Source organism: Schistocerca serialis, chromosome 10 (assembly GCF_023864345.2).
Source record: "Schistocerca serialis cubense isolate TAMUIC-IGC-003099 chromosome 10, iqSchSeri2.2, whole genome shotgun sequence".
NCBI lineage: Eukaryota > Metazoa > Arthropoda > Insecta > Orthoptera > Acrididae > Schistocerca > Schistocerca serialis.
The window spans coordinates 233,429,166-233,451,814 of NC_064647.1; the positions used below are offsets into that span (position 1 = coordinate 233,429,166).

Genomic DNA, 22,649 nt, shown 5'->3' on the forward strand with positions numbered 1-22,649 from the left:
ACTGACAGAACCACAGGCACATAGACACAGGCAACAGAGCATGCACAATGTCGGCACTAGTACAGTGTATATCCACCTTTCGCAGCAATGCAGGCTGCTATTCTCCCATGGAGACGATCGTAGAGATGCTGGATGTAGTCCTGTGGAACGGCTTGCCATGCCATTTCCACCTGGCGCCTCAGTTGGACCAGCGTTCGTGCTGGACGTGCAGACCGCGTGAGACGACGCTTCATCCAGTCCCAAACATGCTCAATGGGGGACAGATCCGGAGATCTTGCTGGCCAGGGTAGTTGACTTACACCTTCTAGAGCACGTTGGGTGGCACGGGATACATGCGGACGTGCATTGTCCTGTTGGAACAGCAAGTTCCCTTGCCGGTCTAGGAATGGTAGAACGATGGGTTCGATGACGGTTTGGATGTACCGTGCACTATTCAGTGTCCCCTCGACGATCACCAGTGGTGTACGGCCAGTGTAGGAGATCGCTCCCCACACCATGATGCCGGGTGTTGGCCCTGTGTGCCTCGGTCGTATGCAGTCCTGATTGTGGCGCTCACCTGCACGGCGCCAAACACGCATACGACCATCATTGGCACCAAGGCAGAAGCGACTCTCATCGCTGAAGACGACACGTCTCCATTCGTCCCTCCATTCACGCCTGTCGCGACACCACTGGAGGCGGGCTGCACGATGTTGGGGCGTGAGCGGAAGACGGCCTAACGGTGTGCGGGACCGTAGCCCAGCTTCATGGAGACGGTTGCGAATGGTCCTCGCCGATACCCCAGGAGCAACAGTGTCCCTAATTTGCTGGGAAGTGGCGGTGCGGTCCCCTACGGCACTGCGTAGGATCCTACGGTCTTGGCGTGCATCCGTGCGTCGCTGCGGTCCGGTCCCTGGTCGACGGGCACGTGCACCTTCCGCCGACCACTGGCGACAACATCGATGTACTGTGGAGACCTCACGCCCCACGTGTTGAGCAATTCGGCGGTACGTCCACCCGGCCTCCCGCATGCCCACTATACGCCCTCGCTCAAAGTCCGTCAACTGCACATACGGTTCACGTCCACGCTGTCGCGGCATGCTACCAGTGTTAAAGACTGCGATGGAGCTCCGTATGCCACGGCAAACTGGCTGACACTGACGGCGGCGGTGCACAAATGCTGCGCAGCTAGCGCCATTCGACGGCCAACACCGCGGTTCCTGGTGTGTCCGCTGTGCCGTGCGTGTGATCATTGCTTGTACAGCCCTCTCGCAGTGTCCGGAGCAAGTATGGTGGGTCTGACACACCGGCGTCAATGTGTTCTTTTTTCCATTTCCAGGAGTGTACAACGGTTTGCATATCGATCGGTAGGCTCGACAAAGCTAACCACGCTTGCGGGATAGTACCGGGTGATCAAAAAGTCAGTATAAATTTGAAAACTGAATAAATCACGGAATGATGTAGATAGAGAGGTACAAATTTACACACATGCTTGGAATGACATGGGGTTTTATTAGAACAAAAAAAAATTATACAAAAGTTCACAAAATGTCCGATAGATAGCGCTTCATCTGATCAGAATAGCAATAATTAGCATAACAAAGTAAGACAAAGTAAAGATGATGTTCCTTACAGGAAATGCTCAATAAGTCCACCATCTTTCCTCAACAATAGCTGTAGTCGAGGAATAATGTTGTGAACAGCACTGTAAAGCATTCCCGGAGTTATGGTGAGGCACTGGCGTCGGATGTTGTCTTTCAGCATCCCTGGAGATGTCGGTCGATCACGATACACTTGCGACTTCAGGTAACCCCAAAGACAATAATCGCACGGACTGAGGTCTGGCGACCTGGGAGGCCAAGCATGACGAAAGTGGCGGCACACAATCATCACCAAACGACGCGCGCAAGAGTCCTTTCACGCGTCTACCAATTTTTTTTTTTTTTTTTGTTCTTATAAAACCCCATGTCATTCCAAGTATGTGTGTCAATTTTTACCTCTCTATCTACATTATTCCGTGGTTTATTAAGTTTTCAAATTTATACTGACTTTTTGATCACCCGGTATTTCGTACTGCCTCTGTCCGGCTTCAGTTTATCCTTCCTCGTGGATAATAATCATTACAATTTATCTGCAACTTCTTATGTTTTATTTCCTATCGGCCTCCCTTGGCCAACTCTTACTTTTTCGGCCCCAACGGTGTTAGGTTTCGAGGCCCAACGGTGCCTTTCATTTTCCTTTTCTGCCACCAACCAAGAGGGCAGGGAAGGCTCTAGAGGCGTGGTGAAACCAGCTTTCCTAAGGGAGCAAACCCTGAAAAGAAATCCTGCCAGCTCAGAGCAGAACAGCGGCAGGTCCACTACTGGGATAACCATGCGCAACACCTGTAACGCGGCCAGGGGACATCTTACCCCCTGCAAAATACCTCACTAATGTTCCACGGAATGGGATAGAACCCCATAAGTCACGTGGAATATTAAAAATCTGTCTAGACCTAGAGCTGTTAAGACAGTAGTCTCTAAACTAGAAGAGTATAAAATGGACGTTACTGCATTACAAGAAATAAGATGGCTAGGGGTAGGGATATTACGCGAGAAGAAATCAGTAATATTTTATGAAGGTTGTGAAGAAAATAAGAATGAACATGGAGCGGTGAGTGAGCAGGTTAGTTATAGGGCTAGTGAAGGCCCTCAGTGGAGTCAGCAACAGGATGTCGTGTCTGCCTATTAGACATCGGTATGGCGATTTCACCTTTGTTAATTCATATGCACCAACAAACGTAAGTGATGAAGAAGAGGCGAGTGAATTCTATGAAGAACTGGAAAGAACAGTGGAGAGCATTAGCAACAGAAATCTTAAGATTATTCTGGGAGACTTCAATGCCAAAGTGGTACAAGAAGAGGTCTATAGAACAACAATTGGAAGAGAGTGTTTGCATGCAAAAACAAATTAAAATGGCCTGCTGTTAATCAGTTTTGCGTTACGTCAGAATCTTGTGGTGAGCTCAACTTCTTTCCCCTACAAACAGATCCACAAAGGCTCATAGATTTCCCCAGATGGTAGCACCGTCAATCGGATAGATCATCTGCTGATCGATGAGGGGCACAAGAAGTGTATGATGGATGTGAGATCGTACAGAGGAGTAGATGCGGACACAGACCACTTCCTAGTTACAGCCAAATTACTGTTACAGCTGTGCTACCAAATTAAAAAGAACAACGTGACCAAGAAACAGTTTGATATTGAGAAACTTAAGGATACAGAGATATACCAGCAGTATAAGATTAAAGTACGTAACAAGTATGAAGTATTGGCATCAGACCACGCTGATGAAATAAGTGTTAACAAGCGATAGGAAGAAATAAGGACCTCTGTAACTGATGCAGCTGAAGAAATTCAAGGAAATAAAAAGCTGACAACTAAGAAGAAATGGTTCAGTGAGACACGTGAATAAGCTGTGTAGACCAGGAAGCGAACATGGGCGGTGCACATGCTGGACAGACAATGTGCGGAACAACAAGAAGCACTCAATACCGTAAGAAGAGAAACAAATAGGATTCTGAGAACAGAAAAAAAGGAAGTTCATGAGCAATATGACTGAAGAAATCGAAAAGGCAAATACAATATGAGACAGCAGGAAAATGTTTCAGATGTTGAAACATGTGAGGAATGGTCACAGAAACGAAGTTTTGGTTGTTAATGATAAGGATGGAAATATGGTAACAGACGAGGAAAAAATTGTGAATAGGTGCAGAGAATATTTTGAAGAGTTATTAAATGCTGAAGATTCAAAGAGTGTCTTGCCATACGAGAATAATATAGAGAGTGAAGGAGACGCAGCAAACATTCAAATCACTCAACAAGATGTAGAAAGTGCAATGAGGAAAGTAAAGAATAATGAGGCATCAGGAGAAGATAGGATAATGGCAGAGTTGTTGAAGGCAGGAACATTACGAATGTAGGTTGTGGACAGATGGGAATGCGGGCCTCACGGAAAGCGTGCAAGGGATAAATCCTTGCAGTCGCGCTGTCCTCTGTCCCCTCGATGGCTCAGATGGATAGAGCGTCTGCCATGTAAGCAGTAGATCCCGGGTTCGAGTCCCGGTCGGGGAACACATTTTCAGCTGTCGCCGTTGAGGTATATCAACAACACCTGCTGGCAGGTGAAGGTTTCGATTAATTATCATTTACTTCAGAAAGAGCTATACAATCTCATAAAAAAAATACGGAAAAAAGAGGAAATGCCAGAAGAGTGGAAATCAGCCTTCATTATCCTACTGCATAAAAAGAACAGTAATAGCAATTTTAACAACTAGAGAGGCATTTCTCTCTTAAGTGTATCTTATAAAGCTCTATCTTTAGTAATACTTGAAAAACTTAAGCCATTTGCAAGAGATAGTGTACGAGAGTACAAGGCATGCTTCCAAGAAGGACGATTGACCATCGATCAAATTTTCACCATGAGGCAAATCTGGGAAAAGTGCTGGGACGTCAACCATCGGTTCTGGTGACGTTCGTGGACTTCTCAAAGGCTTATGACAGTATCCACAGATTAGGTACGTACAACATTCTGAGAAAGCTTGGCATAATAGGACAGATTTATTGGGTTATACAGACGACATCGCAGTTCTAGCAGAATCAGGAGAAAAGATGGCAGAAACTGTTGAAGACCTAGCGCAAAATGCAGGTAAGAGCGGGTTAGGGATTAATGCGGAAAAGACTGAGGTAATGGAGGTATCAAGAGAAGCCCCTAATGACACCCCGCTACAGGTAGGAATATGGAAATTTGCTAAAGTGGAGAATTTTAAATACCTTGGTACATGGTGAAAGAGGCAAAATAATTTAAGACAGGAAATAAACCAACGTATTGTGAATAGGTCTAAAACTTATTTCAATCTAAAGCAGATAATGTCATCCAAGAATCTGTCAATTAGGACCAAACTTAAAGCCTACAATGCATTGTTGTACGGGACAGAAACTCTAAGCACAACAAAGAAGGATGAAGAAAAGTTGTTAGTCTTCGAAAGAAAAATTATGAGAAGAATTTTTGGGCCTGTCCAGGAAGGGAGCTCGTGGAGATGCAGAGGAATCCAAGAACAGTATGAGCTGATGAGGCAACCAAACACTGAAATCGCGGAGAATAAGCTTGGCAGGCGACATTGCTAGGAGGCCAGACACCTCTCGGGCAAAAGCCGTACTTTTGGGAAGACCTGATGGTACGCGTCCAGTCGGAAGAGCCAGGAAGCGGTAGGAGGATGAGCTGCAGAAAGACAGGAGTCCGTGACAACTGGATCCAAAGTGCACAAGGTCACCATCTATGGAGGAGCGTTGTGGGGTCGGCGCATGATCTACAGGGTCCTCAATCGCCGATTTGGTGATATTACTGTGCACTCTCTGTCTCTCTTTGATCAAGGGCTCGACGAGTTAACATAAGTTCGTTTATATCGGTTAATTGTTCCCTTTGTCTTGTCCTGCAGCTAAATGTTTCCTGTTTTTGGTTTGTGCTATTCCCACGTGTGCAGTATACAATATTTCATTTGTAACAGGCTACCTCGCATCTCCATGTGTTCGTTTATGGAAATATATGCCAGATTATACCTGACCTGTCCGACTTCTGGTTTGTAGAATTCCCCTGTTGCCTCCTACAGCTATTTAATTAATAATCAGAAGATCCTGCTAGAAGAGATGAGGTCCGATGCGGGCCACGGTCAAAACAGCAGAAGATTAGTAGGTGAGGTCAAATGTACCTGTTAATTGGTAATCGGAAGTCAGGCAGCCGCTGTCGTCACGCTCCATCTTTTAAAAGAGAATGGACGGAAGTCGCAACTTGTACAGTGTAAGACAGTTTTAACAGGACGTGACAGATGTGGAAAGGTGCCTCATTGTAGACATTCATTTGGCCAGCTGGTCGAATCGTGCATTTGTCCAACATTCCGATGTGACAGTGCCCCAGTCTTAGCTCCTGGGAACGAGGGGGCAGCCATAGTCGTTGTCAAGGTTCCACGATCTGGTGGCATACTGTGCAGAACCTTCACATCTGCGCCTGTCAGCCGAAAACAAGCAGTGGACTCCCTGCAACTTTGTGTCACCTCTCACCTTTGGCCGGAGACTAGCGACAGCCAGTCGAGGAATACCACGCCGCTAGGCTGCCGCTAACAGCACAGCACAAACGGCTGTGTCTGGAGTGGTGCCGCGACTGCTGACGAATAGCGTCCCACTGAGTTCGGCGATGAATCACGGTTCTGCACCACCCTCTGTGGCCCCCGTCGGCGGCTACAGTAGCAACCCGGAAAGAAGTCGAATTCTTCGAATATTTTCGAGAGCCACGGCGATGTTACTCCTGGCATCGCGATGTTGGGAATAATCGGGCATGACTTCAAGTCACGGCTGGAAGCAATCGAAGGAAATCTGACGGCACAATGGTACTTCACGGATTTCATGCACCCTCGTGCACTACCTCTCATGCGATAGTACTGTGGTGGCGTTTTTCAACAGAACAATGGTCTTCCATATCTGGCACGAGCATATATATGATCTGTCTGAATTATATTGAGTTTCTCCAGTGACCAGAAACATTCCCATACACACTGAAGAACCAAAGAAACTTGTAGAACTGGCTAATATCGTGTAGGGCCCCCACGAGCTCGCAGAAGTGCCCTAACACGACGTGGCGCGGACTCGACTACTGTCTGAAGCAGTGCTGGGGGGTACTGACACCATGAATCCTGCAGGTCCGTAACACAACGAGGGAGTCAAGATCTCTTCTGAACAGCAAGTTGCAAGGCATCCCAGATATGCTCAATAATGTTCATCTTTGGGGAGTTTGGTGGCCAGCGGAAGTGTTTAAACTCATAAGAGTGTTCCTGGAGCCTCTCTTTAGCCATTCAGGACGTGTGGGGCGTCGCATTGTCCTGCTGGAATTGCCCATGTCCGTCGGAATGCACAATGGACATGAATGGATGCAGGTGGTCAGACAGGATGCATCACGAACGTGTCACCTGCCAGAGTCGTATGTAGACTTCACACGCCCCACACCATTACACGGCCCCCACCAGCTTCAACAGTCCCCTGCTGACTTGCAGGGCCCATGGATTCATGAGGTTGTCTCCATACCCGTACATGCCCATCCGCTCGATACAATTTGAAACGAGACTCACCGACGCATGTTTCCAGGCATCAACTGTTCAATGTCGGTGTTGGCGGGTCAGGCGAGGCGTAAAGCTTTGTGTCGTGCAGTCGTCAACGGTACACGAGTGGGCCTTCACTCCGAACGCCATATCGATGATGTTTCGCTGAATGGTTCGCACGCTGACATTTGCTGACGGCCAAACATCAAAATCTGCAGTAATTTGCCGTAGGGTTGCACTTCTGTCAAGTGTAACGATTCTCTTCAATCGTCATTGATCCCGTTCTTACAGGATCTTTTTGCAGCAGCGGAGATGTCGGAAATTTGATGTTTTACCGGATCCCCGATATTCACGGTACACTCGTGAAATGGTCGTACGGGAAAATCACCACTTCATCGCTACCTCGAAGATGCTGTGTCCCATCCCCCGTGCGCCGAATATAACACCACGTCCAAACTCACTTAAATTTTGATAACCACCCATTGTAGTAGCCGTAACAGATCTAACAACTGCGCCAGACACTTGTTGTCTTATACAGGTGTTTCCGACAGCAGGGCCATATTCTGCCAGTTTACATATCTGTATCTGAATACGCATGCCTATACCAGTTTCTTTGACGCTTTAGTCTATTTCCCCGATGGTAGAGGAGTGGAACCATCTCGGGCGTCGACTCCGTCTCACAAGGGGAAGGCCTCAGACACGGCCAACCGATTCAGCTCAGATTTGGCAGGTCGCTTGTGTACAACCTAAAACGAAGGAATCTTAGATATTTTTGGTCATCGCCCCCGCAATTTTGAGAAAATCTTCTCTAACGGTTATGATGACAATCGACTCAAAATTGGTGGGATCGATAGATAACTGTAAATGGAGCATGTTTCATCATCAGGTATGGGTCCAAAAACGCATAATTTTCCAGAAATCGAGGTAAGAAACCTTTACAACTGGCGCTTCTGTACCCACATGGTAAACGCTTTTTCGTCGACAGCATCGATAGAGCAACGGCCAAGGTAACTGGCTGGGAATCGGAGAATCCGAGTTCGAATCTCGAAGAAACCTATCGTATGTTTTCTTTTCGTTTGTATTTTTCCATATCTCAATTGATAGGGATAGGAGGGTTAATAAGGTAAGTAAATCAATAAGGAATGATAATAATAAGGTAGGCAAATAAATTTCTCAAACCTCTTGGGATAGTAAACAACTAAAACGATACTCCAGGTCACTTTACAGTGGTTCTTCCAGTCACTGTTCCGTTTCTCACTATTCTTCGAAAAACTAGATGGATGGTACTTGTCATATAAACATTGGAAACAAATATACTCACGGCACCAAGAACATCTAATGAATGCAATCTTTAGACAGCTACACTGTTCCTTCCGAAGAGTCGACGGAAAACAAACCTGCCTTAGAATAACATCCGCTAAGTTTCTACGAGATTCTAACCCGGGTTTTTCGATTCCCAACCAGTTACCTTGGCCGTTGCGCTATCGCCGCTGTCGGCGAAAAGCGTTTACCATGTGGGTACAGAAGCGGCAGTTGTAAAAGTTTCTTTCCTTGATTTCTGGAAAAGTTTGCGTTTGCGGACCCCATACCTGATGATGAAAAATTCTCTATTTACAGTTATCCATCGATCCCTCCAATTTAGAGTCGATTGTTCGTCATAACCTTTAGGGGTAATTTTCTCAAAATTGCGGGGGTGTTGACCCAAAATATTTTAAAGTCCTCTCGTTTTAGGTTGTACGCAAGCGACCTGCAAAATTTTAGCCGAATCGGTTGGCCGTGTCTGAGGCCTTCCCCTTGTCAGAGGCAGTATCCAGGATATCAAGGACCGTTTACAAGAATTACAGACCAGTTCGCCTTACGACACGACACAACGGCTTTATGACAGCCTTCCAAGCGAATCAGTGCATACATCCAGTCCATAGGAGGTGCAACTTCATACTGACAAACAGATTATTACTGCCAAGTTCTTTGTACGTTCGCCTAGATTTTGTAATCACTGCAGTAGCGTCACATACCCTCTCTACCCCTGAAGTTTCATTTCGTTTCCTCCTTCTCTTCTACGTCCTCCATTTTTCCTGTCACACAGTGTATTTGGATGGTAGCAGTAGGCTATATTTGTAGAAAGGTCTCTTTCCTTAAGCAATCCTTGTTACTATATCTTTCTTCTATCTTTCTTCTTTACCCAGTCTACTTCGTAGACAAAAAAATGTTCATGGATCTCTTCAAGACCCTCTTGTGCACGCCATCTTCCGTGCACACCATTAGCATACTTTTCTTCCTGTTTATGTTCGCTCGCTCCATTTCGTTACGAACACGACATTTTTTTCTGCCTCATCACTGAACTGTATCATGCTGATCTTCCGTCCGCAGCAAACAACTGGCTCACCGAGACAGGGCTTTGACTCCCTGCGACGGCGACATGTCTCCGCACTGCTAAGGAAAAATCCGATGGACACTGCACGTGTCGTGTTTCAAGGCTGGGATACTTCAGTGCACGCTCTCATCACTTCACAAAAGCTGTCGTTACACGTCGCAGAAGGCCGCTGTTTGCGCGATAGTTCGCATTCCTCAGCTGCTTGTCTCTCACACTACGTTTCCGACTGTAGACGTCCGAAATAAGCGTTCCACAACTCACGTCTGGTCACGAAATTACTTAAAAGGGACCGTTTTTAGCTCGACCAAGTATTTACAAATCGTCGGCCCCGTTAGGCAGAGGTCAGAAACAAATATTAATGTGTCAATCACAATCTCACTGCCCAGATCGACCAGTAAATATGACTTTTGGAATACTATGACGTCCATCAAATAAACTTTATACAAATTATTCAAATAGTTTTAGAATTCTCTACACACTGATAACATACGTCTCTGCTAGTGCAACTGCCTGCTGTTCTTAAACACAACTTACATCAGTATCAACAGACACAATGTTCTAAGACATATCACACACCTCCATAAGTTACAAAGGAAGTTTAACAATGAATGTAAGGTGTTGAACAAAATAATATGAACGTCTGCAGAAAGAGACGACCTCGTTCAGCAGAAAATAACATATGAAGATGAAAACCACAGGTGGAGAAATTTTATAGTAGTCTACAGGAAATTTGGCCAACTGAAAATTACGACACAGCGCGAGAAGATGATAGTGGAGATTGTTACTTATTTCTAAATTTCAAAAAGCTTTCCATGACCTCAGAAAGACTAAATGTTCGGATATTGATGAAAGACCACTGGACCTCTTGCGGTTATTATGCCGAAGAGTGGAGCAAATCTATATAAGCTTGTGAATGGAGTTTAAGTAACTAGAAAAGAATATAGTTTGCAGTCCCAAAGGAACCAAGCGCGAATGGACATGTAAATTACCACACAATCAGCCTAGTATCACATGCATCAGAAATACTAGCACGAGTACTTTTTTCAAGAATGAAAGGGAAAATTCAAACTAAATTAGAAGAGGACAAGTTTTTCTTAAGGTGATGCAAGGGTGCAAGAATACTAACTTTCAAACTGCCACTAACGACAAGGAGACAGATCTAGGAAAAAATAAGGAAAAAGAATGAATATGCACCTTTCGAGAAGGCTTTTCACAATTTGAAATGTTTAATAGTTTTAGGTACGCAGTATCAGCTACGGAGATGGTAGGGCAATGCCATTCTTTTCACACGAAGCAGACCAGAGCAGTGAGCATTGACGGAAAAGTACAAAATAATCAGTAGAGGGAAAGTGTACGGCAGGGTTAATTTGCATATTGAGAAGATGATGAGGGAAGTGAAGAATTATCTCGATGTGAGAGCCGTTTGTTGCGGGCAGTAAAAATCGTACAGTTCGCTGATGACGTAACAGCAAGATTCGAACGTGAATTGGATTTTACTCGGTTGATTAACGGAATGGAACTTGTGCTATCCGAACACTATAATATGTATATAATTATAATCAAGAAAGAAAACTGAGATCAGGATATGCTGCATGGCTGAATGTGAAACTTGGACAAGAGGCTCTTCAAGAGATGCATGAAGTTTTCTGTCTCGGAAGCACGAAAGATACAGGAAAAAGGAAGATGCTAGACAGGCGTATTAGCAAGGATGGAACACGTCAAAGGGCTTTATATAGGATGAACAGTTTTTAACATCCAAAAATAGAGACGTTGAGACCAGAAAGAGATTCACGAAAAGTCATCCTTGGAGAACACCGCTGTACGGCTACGAAACGTGGGCAATGACAAAGGCGAAAATAAAGCAATTAGAAGACAGTGAAACGTATTGTTACTCTTGAATATCAGAAGGTTCGATCGAGTAAGGAATGAAGATATCCTCGAATGAGACAAAGCGTGTAATGAAGAGAGAAAGGTTCAGCATGTATTAAGACATCATTAGAAGATTAAGGTGCGGTGGAAGGAAGAAATTGCAGGGCAGGTCTGAGCATGACTGTATTATCGGTTATATGGGACGCAGCAGAGAACAGGATGGCAGACGAACGACAAGAATGGAAAAATGCGTAAGACCAACGATTGGGTAGGTGACCGAAAAGACGACAATAGTCTGTGTCGGATGGTTTACAGCCTGCCGCGCCACACAGACAGACGAATCAGATTGAAGAAAGCCACAACACGGAATGGGTACTGAGTCTCGGCAAGCGTACCCAGAGCCATTCGTCGTAAAATCTCAAAACTATTTCGCCGTTCATAAAGGAACAAATGTGAGGGACGTGTGTACGTCAATGGCCGTTTGGCACCACGCTCCAAAAATAGAGAGCTGGAGTATGCGCTAGATTACCATTGAGTACCGTTATTACAGGGTTGTGCGTACCACTTTTCCATCCACCTATATACACTGAAGAGCCAAAAACAAAACGGTATAGGCATGTGTATTCAAATGCAGAGATGTGTATACGGCGCTGCGGTCGGCAACGCCTATATAAGACAACAAGTGTCTGGCGAAGTTGTTAGATCGGGTACTGCTGCTACAGTGGCACGTTATCAAGATGTAATTGAGTTTGAACGTGGTCGGCATCTCAGAGGCAGCTATGAAGTGGGGATTTTCCCGTACGACCATTTCACGAGTGTACTGTGAATATGAGAAATCTGGTAAAATATCAAATCTCCGATATCGATGCGGTCGGGAAAAGATCCTGCAAGAACGGGACCAACGACGGCTGAAGAGAATCATTCAACGTGACAGAAGTACAACACTTCCGCAATCTGCTGCAAATTTCAATGCTGAGCCATCAACAACTGTCAGTGTGCGAACCATTCAACGAAACATCACAGATATGGGCTTTCAGAGCCGAAGACCCTCTCGTGTACTCTTCATGACTGCACGAGTAAAGCTTTACGCCTCGCCTGGGCCCATCGACACCGACATTCGACTGTTGATGACTGGAAACATGTTGCCTGGTCGGACGAGTCTCGTTTCAAATTGTATAAAGCGGATAGACTTGTACGGGTACGGAGACAACATCATGAATCCATGGACCCTGCATGTCATCAGGGGACTGTTCAAGCTGGTGGAGGCTCTGAAAAGGTGTGGAGCGTGTGCATTCGGAGTGAAGTGGGACTGGTACGTCTAGATACGACTGTGACAGGTAACACGTACGTAAGCATCCTGTCGGATCACGTGCATCCATTCATGTCCATTGTGAATTCCGATTGACTTGGGCAATAGCATCAGGACACTGCGACACCCCACACATCCAGGATTTCTACAGAGCGGCTCTAGGAACACTCTTCTGATTTTAAACAGTTCCACTAGCCACCAAACTCCCCAGACATGGACATTATTGAGCATATCTGGGATGCCTTGCAACGTGCTGTTCAGAAGATCTCTCAAACCCGTCGTACACTTACAGATTTATGGCCAGCTCTGCAGGATTCATGGTGTCAGTTCCCTCCAGCACTACTTCAGACATTAGTCGAGTCCATGCCACGTCGTGTTGCGGCACTTCTACAAGCTCGCGGGAGCCCTACACGATATTAGGCAGGTGTACCAGTTTCTTCGGCTCTTCAGTGTATGTGAGGGACAGTCAACTGAAAACAGGAACATCTGCCGCAGAGGTTCCATGGAAAGAGTCCATTCAAAACTAATCATCACTCACGTTAAAACATTTACGCCGCCGGGAGACGATATGATGAGTCACTGTTTCACAGATGACGCTGCGTCTCTGACGGATCCACAACCGCACCCGCGCTTGCACTTCTTCATCCGAGTGCACTTCTTCAGCTCGCCAAAGATGAGAAAATCATACGGTGACAGATCCGAGCTGTACGGAAGTTGTTGCAGTGTTTCCCAACCAACTCGCTGAAGCGTATCCTTCGTCTAATTGACAGTATGGGGCGGTTGTTATCGTGCAACAGGATGGCTCCACCCGACAGCTTTCCTCGGCGTTTTAACTTAATGGTGCGGCTCTGTTTCTGCAAAGTGTCTTCGTAGCGCTGCGCGCTGATTGTGGTTACACGCTCTATGGACTCGCCGTGCAGAGGAAGCATACTTTCGCACGATAACGTCGGCCCTCACACTGCCAGTCAGACGAAGGCTACGCTTCGGCGATTTGGTTGAGAAATACTGCAACATCCTCCGTACAGCCCAGAACTTTCAGCGTATGATTTTCTCATCTTTGGCGGTCTGAAGAAAGACGTGCGTGGACATCAGTTGCAGTCACAAGAGGAAGTTCAAGAGTGGATGCGATTGTGGATTCATCAGCGACGAACAGCGCTCTGCGAAACAGAAATTCATTGTCTCGACCACCAGTAGCATAAATTTCTTAATCCGTGAGGTGATTACTTTGGAGTGGAACCATTCCACGGGTGTTCAGTTTTATCTGACTGTCCCTTATATGCCGAGATGATCAGTTTCCCCTCTTCACAGAGAACTAAATCAGGCAATTTTTAAGCCCCTTATATAGTCAGCTAAAAAAGTTCCTGCATATGACGACCAATACTTTAACTTGATACACTCGATCGAAAACACATTCTAACGATGTAGCATTTTTACTGCACTAATAACCTTTGCAACAGAGCGTTCCTCTGATGGTACGCGGACTCTCGTAAACAACAGCCCACGTAATCCTCTAAAACTTAGACCGAAAGTCTACATCTACATCTACATTGATACTCCGCAAGCCACCCAACGGTGTGTGGCGGAGGGCACTTTACGTGCCACTGTCATTACCTCCCTTTCCTGTTCCAGTCGCGTATGGTTCGCGGGAAGAACGACTGTCTGAAAGCCTCCGTGCGCGCTCTAATCTCTCTAATTTTACATTCGTGATCTCCTCGGGAGGTATAAGTAGGGGGAAGCAATATATTCGATACCTCATCCAGAAACGCACCCTCTCGAAACCTGGCGAGCAAGCTACACCGCGATGCAGAGCGCCTCTCTTGCAGAGTCTGCCACTTGAGTTTATTAAACATCTCCGTAACGCTATCACGGTTACCAAATAACCCGGTGACGAAACGCGCCGCTCTTCTTTGGATCTTCTCTATCTCCTCCGTCAACCCGACCTGGTACGGATCCCACACTGATGAGCAATACTCAAGTATAGGTCGGACGAGTGTTTTGTAAGCCACCTCCTTTGTTGATGGACTACATTTTCTAAGCACTCTCCCAATGAATCTCAACCTGGTACCCGCCTTACCAACAATTAATTTTATATGATCATTCCACTTCAAATCGTTCCGCACGCATACTCCCAGATATTTTACAGAAGTAACTGCTACCAGTGTTTGTTCCGCTATCATATAATCGTACAATAAAGGATCCTTCTTTCTATGTATTCGCAATACATTACATTTGTCTATGTTAAGGGTCAGTTGCCACTCCCTGCACCAAGTGCCTATCCGCTGCAGATCTTCCTGTATTTCGCTACAATTTTCTAATGCAGCAACTTCTCTGTATACTACAGCATCATCCGCGAAAAGCCGCATGGAACTTCCGACACTATCTACTAGGTCATTTATATATATTGTGAAAAGCAATGGTCCCATAACACTCCCCTGTGGCACGCCAGAGGTTACTTTAACGTCTGTAGACGTCTCTCCATTGATAACAACATGCTGTGTTCTGTTTGCTAAAAACTCTTCAATCCAGCCACACAGCTGGTCTGATATTCCGTAGGCTCTTACTTTGTTTATCAGGCGACAGTGCGGAACTGTATCGAACGCCTTCCGGAAGTCAAGAAAAATAGCATCTACCTGGGAGCCTGTATCTAATATTTTCTGGGTCTCATGAACAAATAAGGCGAGTTGGGTCTCACACGATCGCTGTTTCCGGAATCCATGTTGATTCCTACATAGTAGATTCTGGGTTTCCAGAAATGACATGATACGCGAGCAAAAAACATGTTCTAAAATTCTACAAGAGATCGACGTAAGAGATATAGGTCTATAGTTTTGCGCATCTGCTCGACGACCCTTCTTGAAGACTGGGACTATCTGTGCTCTTTTCCAATCATTTGGAACCCTCCGTTCCTCTAGAGACTTGCGGTACACGGCTGTTAGAAGGGGGGCAAGTTCTTTCGCGTACTCTGTGTAGAATCGAATTGGTATCCCGTCAGGTCCAGTGGACTTTCCTCTATTGAGTGATTCCAGTTGCTTTTCTATTCCTTGGACACTTATTTCGATGTCAGCCATTTTTTCGTTTGTGCGAGGATTTAGAGAAGGAACTGCAGTGCAGTCTTCCTCTGTGAAACAGCTTTGGAAAAAGGTGTTTAGTATTTCAGCTTTACGCGTGTCATCCTCTGTTTCAATGCCATCATCATCCCGTAGTGTCTGGATATGCTGTTTCGAGCCACTTACTGATTTAACGTAAGACCAGAACTTCCTAGGATTTTCTGTCAAGTGTCGGGTTTGGAGATCTGACCGGCCATGCTTTTCGCAGAATGATACTCAGGATGGTCTAAGATTGTAACAGTCAACCGCAAAAAGCGGTCTTTACATGGTGTTAGGTGATAGAATCGTGTACCCATCAGGACTCAGTATAGAGAGCCTACCGAACGAAACGTCAGTATCAGCAAGAGAGCCAAAAACTTGAGTGGATTATTCATTCTCACTCGTGAAAATTTGTAACGGTGAGGCAATGGCAAAATCAGAGACACAACGTGTCACCAGAGATGAGGTTATAGAGTCATTACTGAATCAAGTATCTCAATTAAGGGCACATAAATTTGTTTTGGATAATAAGCTGGTGGAGCATAATGAGGAAATAGAGGTGTTGAAGTCACAAGCTCTAGGAGTGGATCCTTCTGCTGCTAATCTTGTTTCTACATTTTCTGGTAGGTTTTCCCAGAATGTTTGAGTGTTTGGGGCGGATATCAAGTCATCGGCTGACACAAGGGCGTCGTCACGTAAGGAGTTTTTACAGATACAAAAATTACGTTTAACAGGAGAAGCGTAGCGGGACCCGAGTTTCTCTCGTGTTATACAGTGTTCAAATAACTTACTGGGATACAGCCAGGTGAGTCGTTGACAACCTGCGGTTGTCGTCGATGTCATACGGCTGCATTCCCGTAAGTCATTTGGACGGAAAAGCGTAGTTACTTGTACAGTGCACAGAGGCACTGCACGAGGCGGAGACTTTTGATCAACTCAGGCAAGGCTCAGAACAAAGGTATAAGAAACAGAACAGTGCATTGTCTTTCCGTGAGCAGTTGAGTGTGGTTTCAAAAAGGCACAATGAAGCAGTTGAAGATTTTAGGATAAGATTAGGAAACTTAATGTATATAATTACAAGGTAACGCAAAGTGACTAGGTAAATAAAGTACTGCTGCAGGAGGCCAAGCAATATGGTCTTGATGTTTTACTGAGAAGTTTCGTACCAGAGATGTTTAGGAGGGCGCACACGGGGCACCTAAAGATCTCCGTACAGCAACTAGACTAGTTTGTGGTACGAGGAAATGGATGTGTCAACAGGTACATGGGATCGAGAACCATGTTCGCGTCGAACGTATAACGTTTCAATTGTGGACGTCCACGGCATGTGCAGAGGCAATGGTACTAGCAATGAAGGATTAACGGGGACAGAATGGCAACAGAAGTAGAGGTGGTGCAGATCAACGGCATGGGTATAGGGGTAATGGGAGAGGTGGTCTGGGGGTAATAAGTACCCGTTAAACTTAAGAGGGAACTTCACAGCCGCTTATAGGAGTTCACAGTAAAAATAAATGCAGTAAAAACGAATGCAGAGGTGGAATGTGAAATAGTGAGTGTGATAGATGGTAGGGAAAATAAAGTTTTTTTGGACACAGGGGCGCCTGTGTCAGTGGCCTCAACAGACTTAATAGGTATGTGGATTCCAAAGCCACAAGTTGTGTGGAGTAGGGGATAATCATATACGACCGCTTCTGATCACTTTTTCGTTTGAGACGACCAAGTTTAGGCATTGTGTCGAAGTGAAGTCCCATGTAAGCGAGTGCTAGGGCATAATCGTAGGGTTAGACTTTTTACATTAACATCATAGCTAAGCTATGTATAGTGGAGCATAGTGGGAAGACCTTCCGGCTAGGGGAAGCTGTTGACAATGCTGATCTGTTGCGAGGAGACTCTGGTGCACAGGCAATCCAGTTACATCATGACGAATAACATTAAGGCTTCATTAACATGACTGCGTGCCGAGTGGCACAGGAAAATCGCTTTGAGTGAATGTGGAACCTGACTTACCAAGTGATACTTTGTCTACAGTGGAAATGCTGGAGAATATTGAGGTACTGGATACAGCGTGTTCTTTGCCGAGATGTAATAGTGTACACAAATAAACGAGGAGTGAAGGGAAAGTAGTACCCATCAATGTGGATAATTATTGTGCCAAGTAGGTTAAGTTATTGAAAGGAAGATTGTTGACCACATTGGATATCCCAGATGAGGAATATTGCTGCACAGAAGGTATAGGATATAAGACGACACGGGATGCTGGTAGGACGGTATTTCGCGAAAAATCGAAGCATTTAAAGGGAACAGAAAGGACTGAGATGGAGGACCTGTTGCTAGAATAAAGATCTTTTCTTGTCACACAGGCCATTGCCTGCTAAACCACTAACACAACACAGGACTGCGACAAGGAAAGAAGCAGCAGCACATCGGAGACCGTACAGAATACTGCGATCACTGCAACCGATTCTGGAGGAATTTATTAATCAACAATTGGCTGAGGGTATAACAGAAGAGAGTACTAGCTCCTGGGTGGTGGGAATTGTAACTGTACTGAAGAAGTCTGTGGACTACTCAAAGAAATATAGATTTTGTTGCAGTTATTGCCATTAAAATAATAAAACTAAGACAGATGTCTATCCAATTCCGAACATCACAGAAACGATTGATAATCTTGAGCAAAGCCTGTACTTATTGACTATGGACTTGAAGAGTGGATACCATCTGTCAGATGTGGCTCTGGTGAAAAGAGCGAAAACTGCGTTTACAGCACCTTGGGGACATTATCAGTACAGAACGATACGGTTTGGGTTAAAAAATGCTCCAGCAACGTTCGAGAGTTTATTGGACAGGGTACTAAAAAACCTGAAATCACGCCAGTATCTGTTGTATCTCAATGATATAATCGTCCTTTCGAAGGATATGCAGGAGCATAAGCAACGACTAAGGGAAGCATTCAAGAGGTTACCGGCAGCTCACTTGACACTAAGTACTGAGAAATGTCACTTTGCGCAAGAAGTCAACTCTTTTGATTATGTAATTAGTGAGGATGGTGTAAGAACTGATCCTTGATTAGTGCGAGATGTGCATAACTTTCTCGTACCAGGAACAACCAAGGAATTACAATCTTTTCTGGGGCTCAAAAATCACAGATCGTTTGTGAAGAGGTGTGTGGTTATCGCATGACGGTTTACACAGTTGTCGAGGAAGGATGTTAAGTGTATATGGTCAGAGGAATGTCAAGGGGCGTTTGTCGAATTAAAGGAAGTATTAACATCGAGTCCAGTGTTGGTGTTTCCAGATTTTCAGAAAAAGTTCATATTGTCATGCTATGCATTGAACCATGTTCTTGGGTGCGTTTTGAGCCAGAGGTCGATAGTAAAGAATATCCTATTGCCTTTGCATCAAGACAGTTGAACACAGCAGAGAAGAATTATTCTACAACGAAGAGAGATATGCTTAGCTCAGTGTACGGAGTAACATACTTCCAGTGTTATCCGTACAAAAGGAAGTTCAAGGTAATGATGGGGCATGCTGTTTGGAAGTGGTCACTAGGTTTGAAGGTTCCATACAGTAGGCTGAGGAGAAGGACATTAAAAATCAGTGAATTTGAGTACGAAATAATCCACAAATCTGGGAAGAAACATGGTAATGTGGATCGGTTAATCAGGAAAATAGCATTAGTACTGGTACTGGGTCAGGATATTGTGGAATGTTAAACAGTACAGAGCGTCAGCGAGGAGTGTAAACAGTATGGCAAGCAAAAACAGTTTAGCATCCATGCTGGGTTATTGGGTATGGAAACTAAATTAGGATCATAGGTCATTGTGTCAGCAGAATTGAAGCAAGAAGTACTACATTAAATGCTTGATCACGTTTTGTCAGGCAATGATGGACGCAGGATGATGAATTGGAAAGGGGCAGTGAAGTACCGGTAGAAGGGAAAGAAGATTGTTGTCAATCAGTACTCAAAAATTGTGTGGAATGCGTGCAGTGTGCAGATTTCAGTCGGAACCAGGTACTATTGCAGAGGTTGCCAGAAGCAATGGAACCGTTTAGTTTCTTTGGGATGGTTGTGTTAGGACCATTCAACCGAACAACAACAGGTAGCAGTTCCGTATTGCCATTATAGACCATTTTTTCTCGTTACATCGGGATGATGCCGTTGCCAGCCCAACAACGGCCCCCGTCACCCAAGTGTTAGTTAATAGATGGATATTGAAGTTTTGGGTTCCAGAGACAATAATTATGGACCAGGGGACAAAATTCATGTCTAAGAGTTTTGTCAAGGAATAAAAAAGTGTGTAACTAGTCCACTTCATGTGTAAGTTAACGAGAGGACAGGAAAAGTTCATTGGACAATTGGAAAGACGTTTAGACTAGGACACGTATTTATTGTTGGTAGTGGTAGTGAGTGCGTAAAGTTCCAAAGTGCACACTAGCACAAAGTTGTCGCCACTCGAGGTGGTGTATGGGAAGAAGATGTCGTCACCACTCGACATGATTAGACAAGGCAGGAGTGGAGAGTCGATCCAAGAATTTGCAAGAATCTTAAGAGAAGTGTGGAGAAAGAGTCAGCAAGCAAGTACTAAGGTCCTGGGGGAGCAGGAAGAGGCAGTAAAGTGAGTGTTAACGTTACCTCAGTATAAAGTAGGTCAATGGGTGATATTAACGAGTCCATATACGCTGAAGTGAGAAATAAGCAAATTTGTAACGTGGTACCAGGACCCATAACCAAGTAACTGACTCCATATCACCGGTAAATGTCAACCTGCAGCTGCTGACGAGGTCAACAATTGTGCATGTTGGACATCTACGACCACTCAATGGTACATCTGTAGCAATTCTATGAGGAGTAAAAATGAAAGTGAGGAAAGACCCAAAGATGAAGAACAAGCGGAAGGATGAGCAACAAGAGGAGGAGGTTAAGGTGCCTCAAGCTCGATATGTACTGAGGCCAAGGAAATAATTGATATGCATTGTGTTTTGTGACTTTTGGGACTTGTTCTTTTGTGTATAGTATAGGGCATTAATGTTGTTTTAGACAACGGTGTATGTTTGTGTTAGGGTAGGATTTATCATTAGTATATTAATATGTGGTTCTGAGAGGAGGGGAGATGATACCGATCGTCGTCCTCAGACTGACACATGGGAGAGTGGCCAGAAAAGAAGAATGCTAGTTTTGGCAGTGCTGTGCCTCTTTGCTGGGAGGGGAATCGAGTGCTGAAAGATCATCATCTGGACGGAGGAGTTCTGTTTTCCAGACAACGAAAAGTAGTATCATCCAGCCACAGATGGTCATTGAGTTTATTGTTTATTGTTTGGGAATTCCAGAACGAGATATGGACGCTGAAGGTGTTTTCAGGGGTACGACAGTCATCGTACTGTAACGGAATGCTGACGAAGGTATATAAGGAGCACATGAAGTTACTCAGGGCATATGCGTGATTATAGGAGTAGACGCAGAAAGTGATGAGAGTCGTAATGCATCAGTCCAGGAGGGTGAAAATGGGCTAGATGGATGCTAGATATAGAATACTAAAGAACAAAATTGGAACAGCAGGCGCAAGAGACATGAACGAATTGAATACGACAACAGATGGGGGAAAGAAGTTACCGGAGGCCAATGAAACGACTATGAAGTGGCATTCCATGCAAACTGTGAACTAGGAAAGCGGCGTGCTGAGCAACACACGCATGCTTCGACAGCTTACTAAGGAAGTCACAGATTAAGCCAGAGCCTCACTACCACTCTAAACCAGGATATGGAAGCAGTACAAACGCCGATTCAAGGGTTACATGCAATAACAACAATGACAAGACTATCGCAGTTACTAGGGGATACTATCTGGAAAGCAAGAGTGGAGTTCGCTACGAAAGGTGGTGATGATTGAGGGTGTTTTTCAGCGATGTCAGAGTGGGGTAGTCACACTGGATATACTCAGTACACGACATCGTAATAGTGGTGCTAGTTGCTACGACCAAGGAAAATTCGTGGAGGCAATATATTTAGAGTTGCGATGTAGTGGTCTGTCAATCAACAGGACCCTGTGTGATATACAGAACCCACGTTTCATTTACCAGCTACTATGGTGTGCGTTACTCTGTTGACTACAGCACAGCCATTCATAATGTGTATGGGAATTGGAGATAAATCCTAATCTCATTCTCCCCCCTCTCTACAGCCATCTCCTCCTCCCCTTACCTTTGTCCATCACCTCCTCCTCCCTCGCTTCGTCCATCTCCCCCCTCTTATCTCTCACCCCGCCTTCTTACCCCCCCCCCCCCCACTCCCTCTCTCTCTACCTCCTCCCTCCTCCTCCTATTACCGCTTCCTTTCCTCCTTTGTCCGTCTCCTCTTCACCCTCTCCCTGACCTTGAGCCTTATTTATTGTTACTGCGAAAATGGTTCAAATGGCTCTGAGCACTAAGGAACATAACACTGGAGGTCATCGCCGGCCGAAGTGGCCGTGCGGTTAAAGGTGCTGCAGTCTGGAACCGCAAGACCGCTACGGTTGCAGGTTCGAATCCTGCCTCGGGCATGGATGTTTGTGATGTCCTTAGGTTAGTTAGGTTTAACTAGTTCTAAGTTCTAGGGGACTAATGACCTCAGCAGTTGAGTCCCATAGTGCTCAGAGCCATTTGAACTGGAGGTCATCAGTCCCGTAGAACTTAGAACTACTTAAATCTAACTAATCTAAGGACATCACACACATCCATGCCCGAGGCAGGATTCGAACCTGCGACCATAGCGGTCTCGCAGTTCCAGACTGAATCGTCTAGAACCGCTCGGCCACACCGGCTGGCTGTTACTGCGTGCGAAACCTTGACTGGGAAAAGAAGTTACTTGAAATGCATGGCTAAATCGGTTGGGATCATTGATATACAAGATATGAGAGGTCTCTCCTGCT

General features: G+C 45.2%; 1 non-coding gene across 1 annotated transcript; it reads left to right on the forward strand.

The window, feature by feature from the left end:
• Positions 1-4,016: 4,016 nt before the first annotated feature.
• On the forward strand, positions 4,017-4,092 carry Trnat-ugu (transfer RNA threonine (anticodon UGU)). Its single transcript has one exon. It is a non-coding gene; the product is annotated as a tRNA-Thr (tRNA).
• The last annotated feature ends 18,557 nt before the right edge of the window (positions 4,093-22,649 follow it).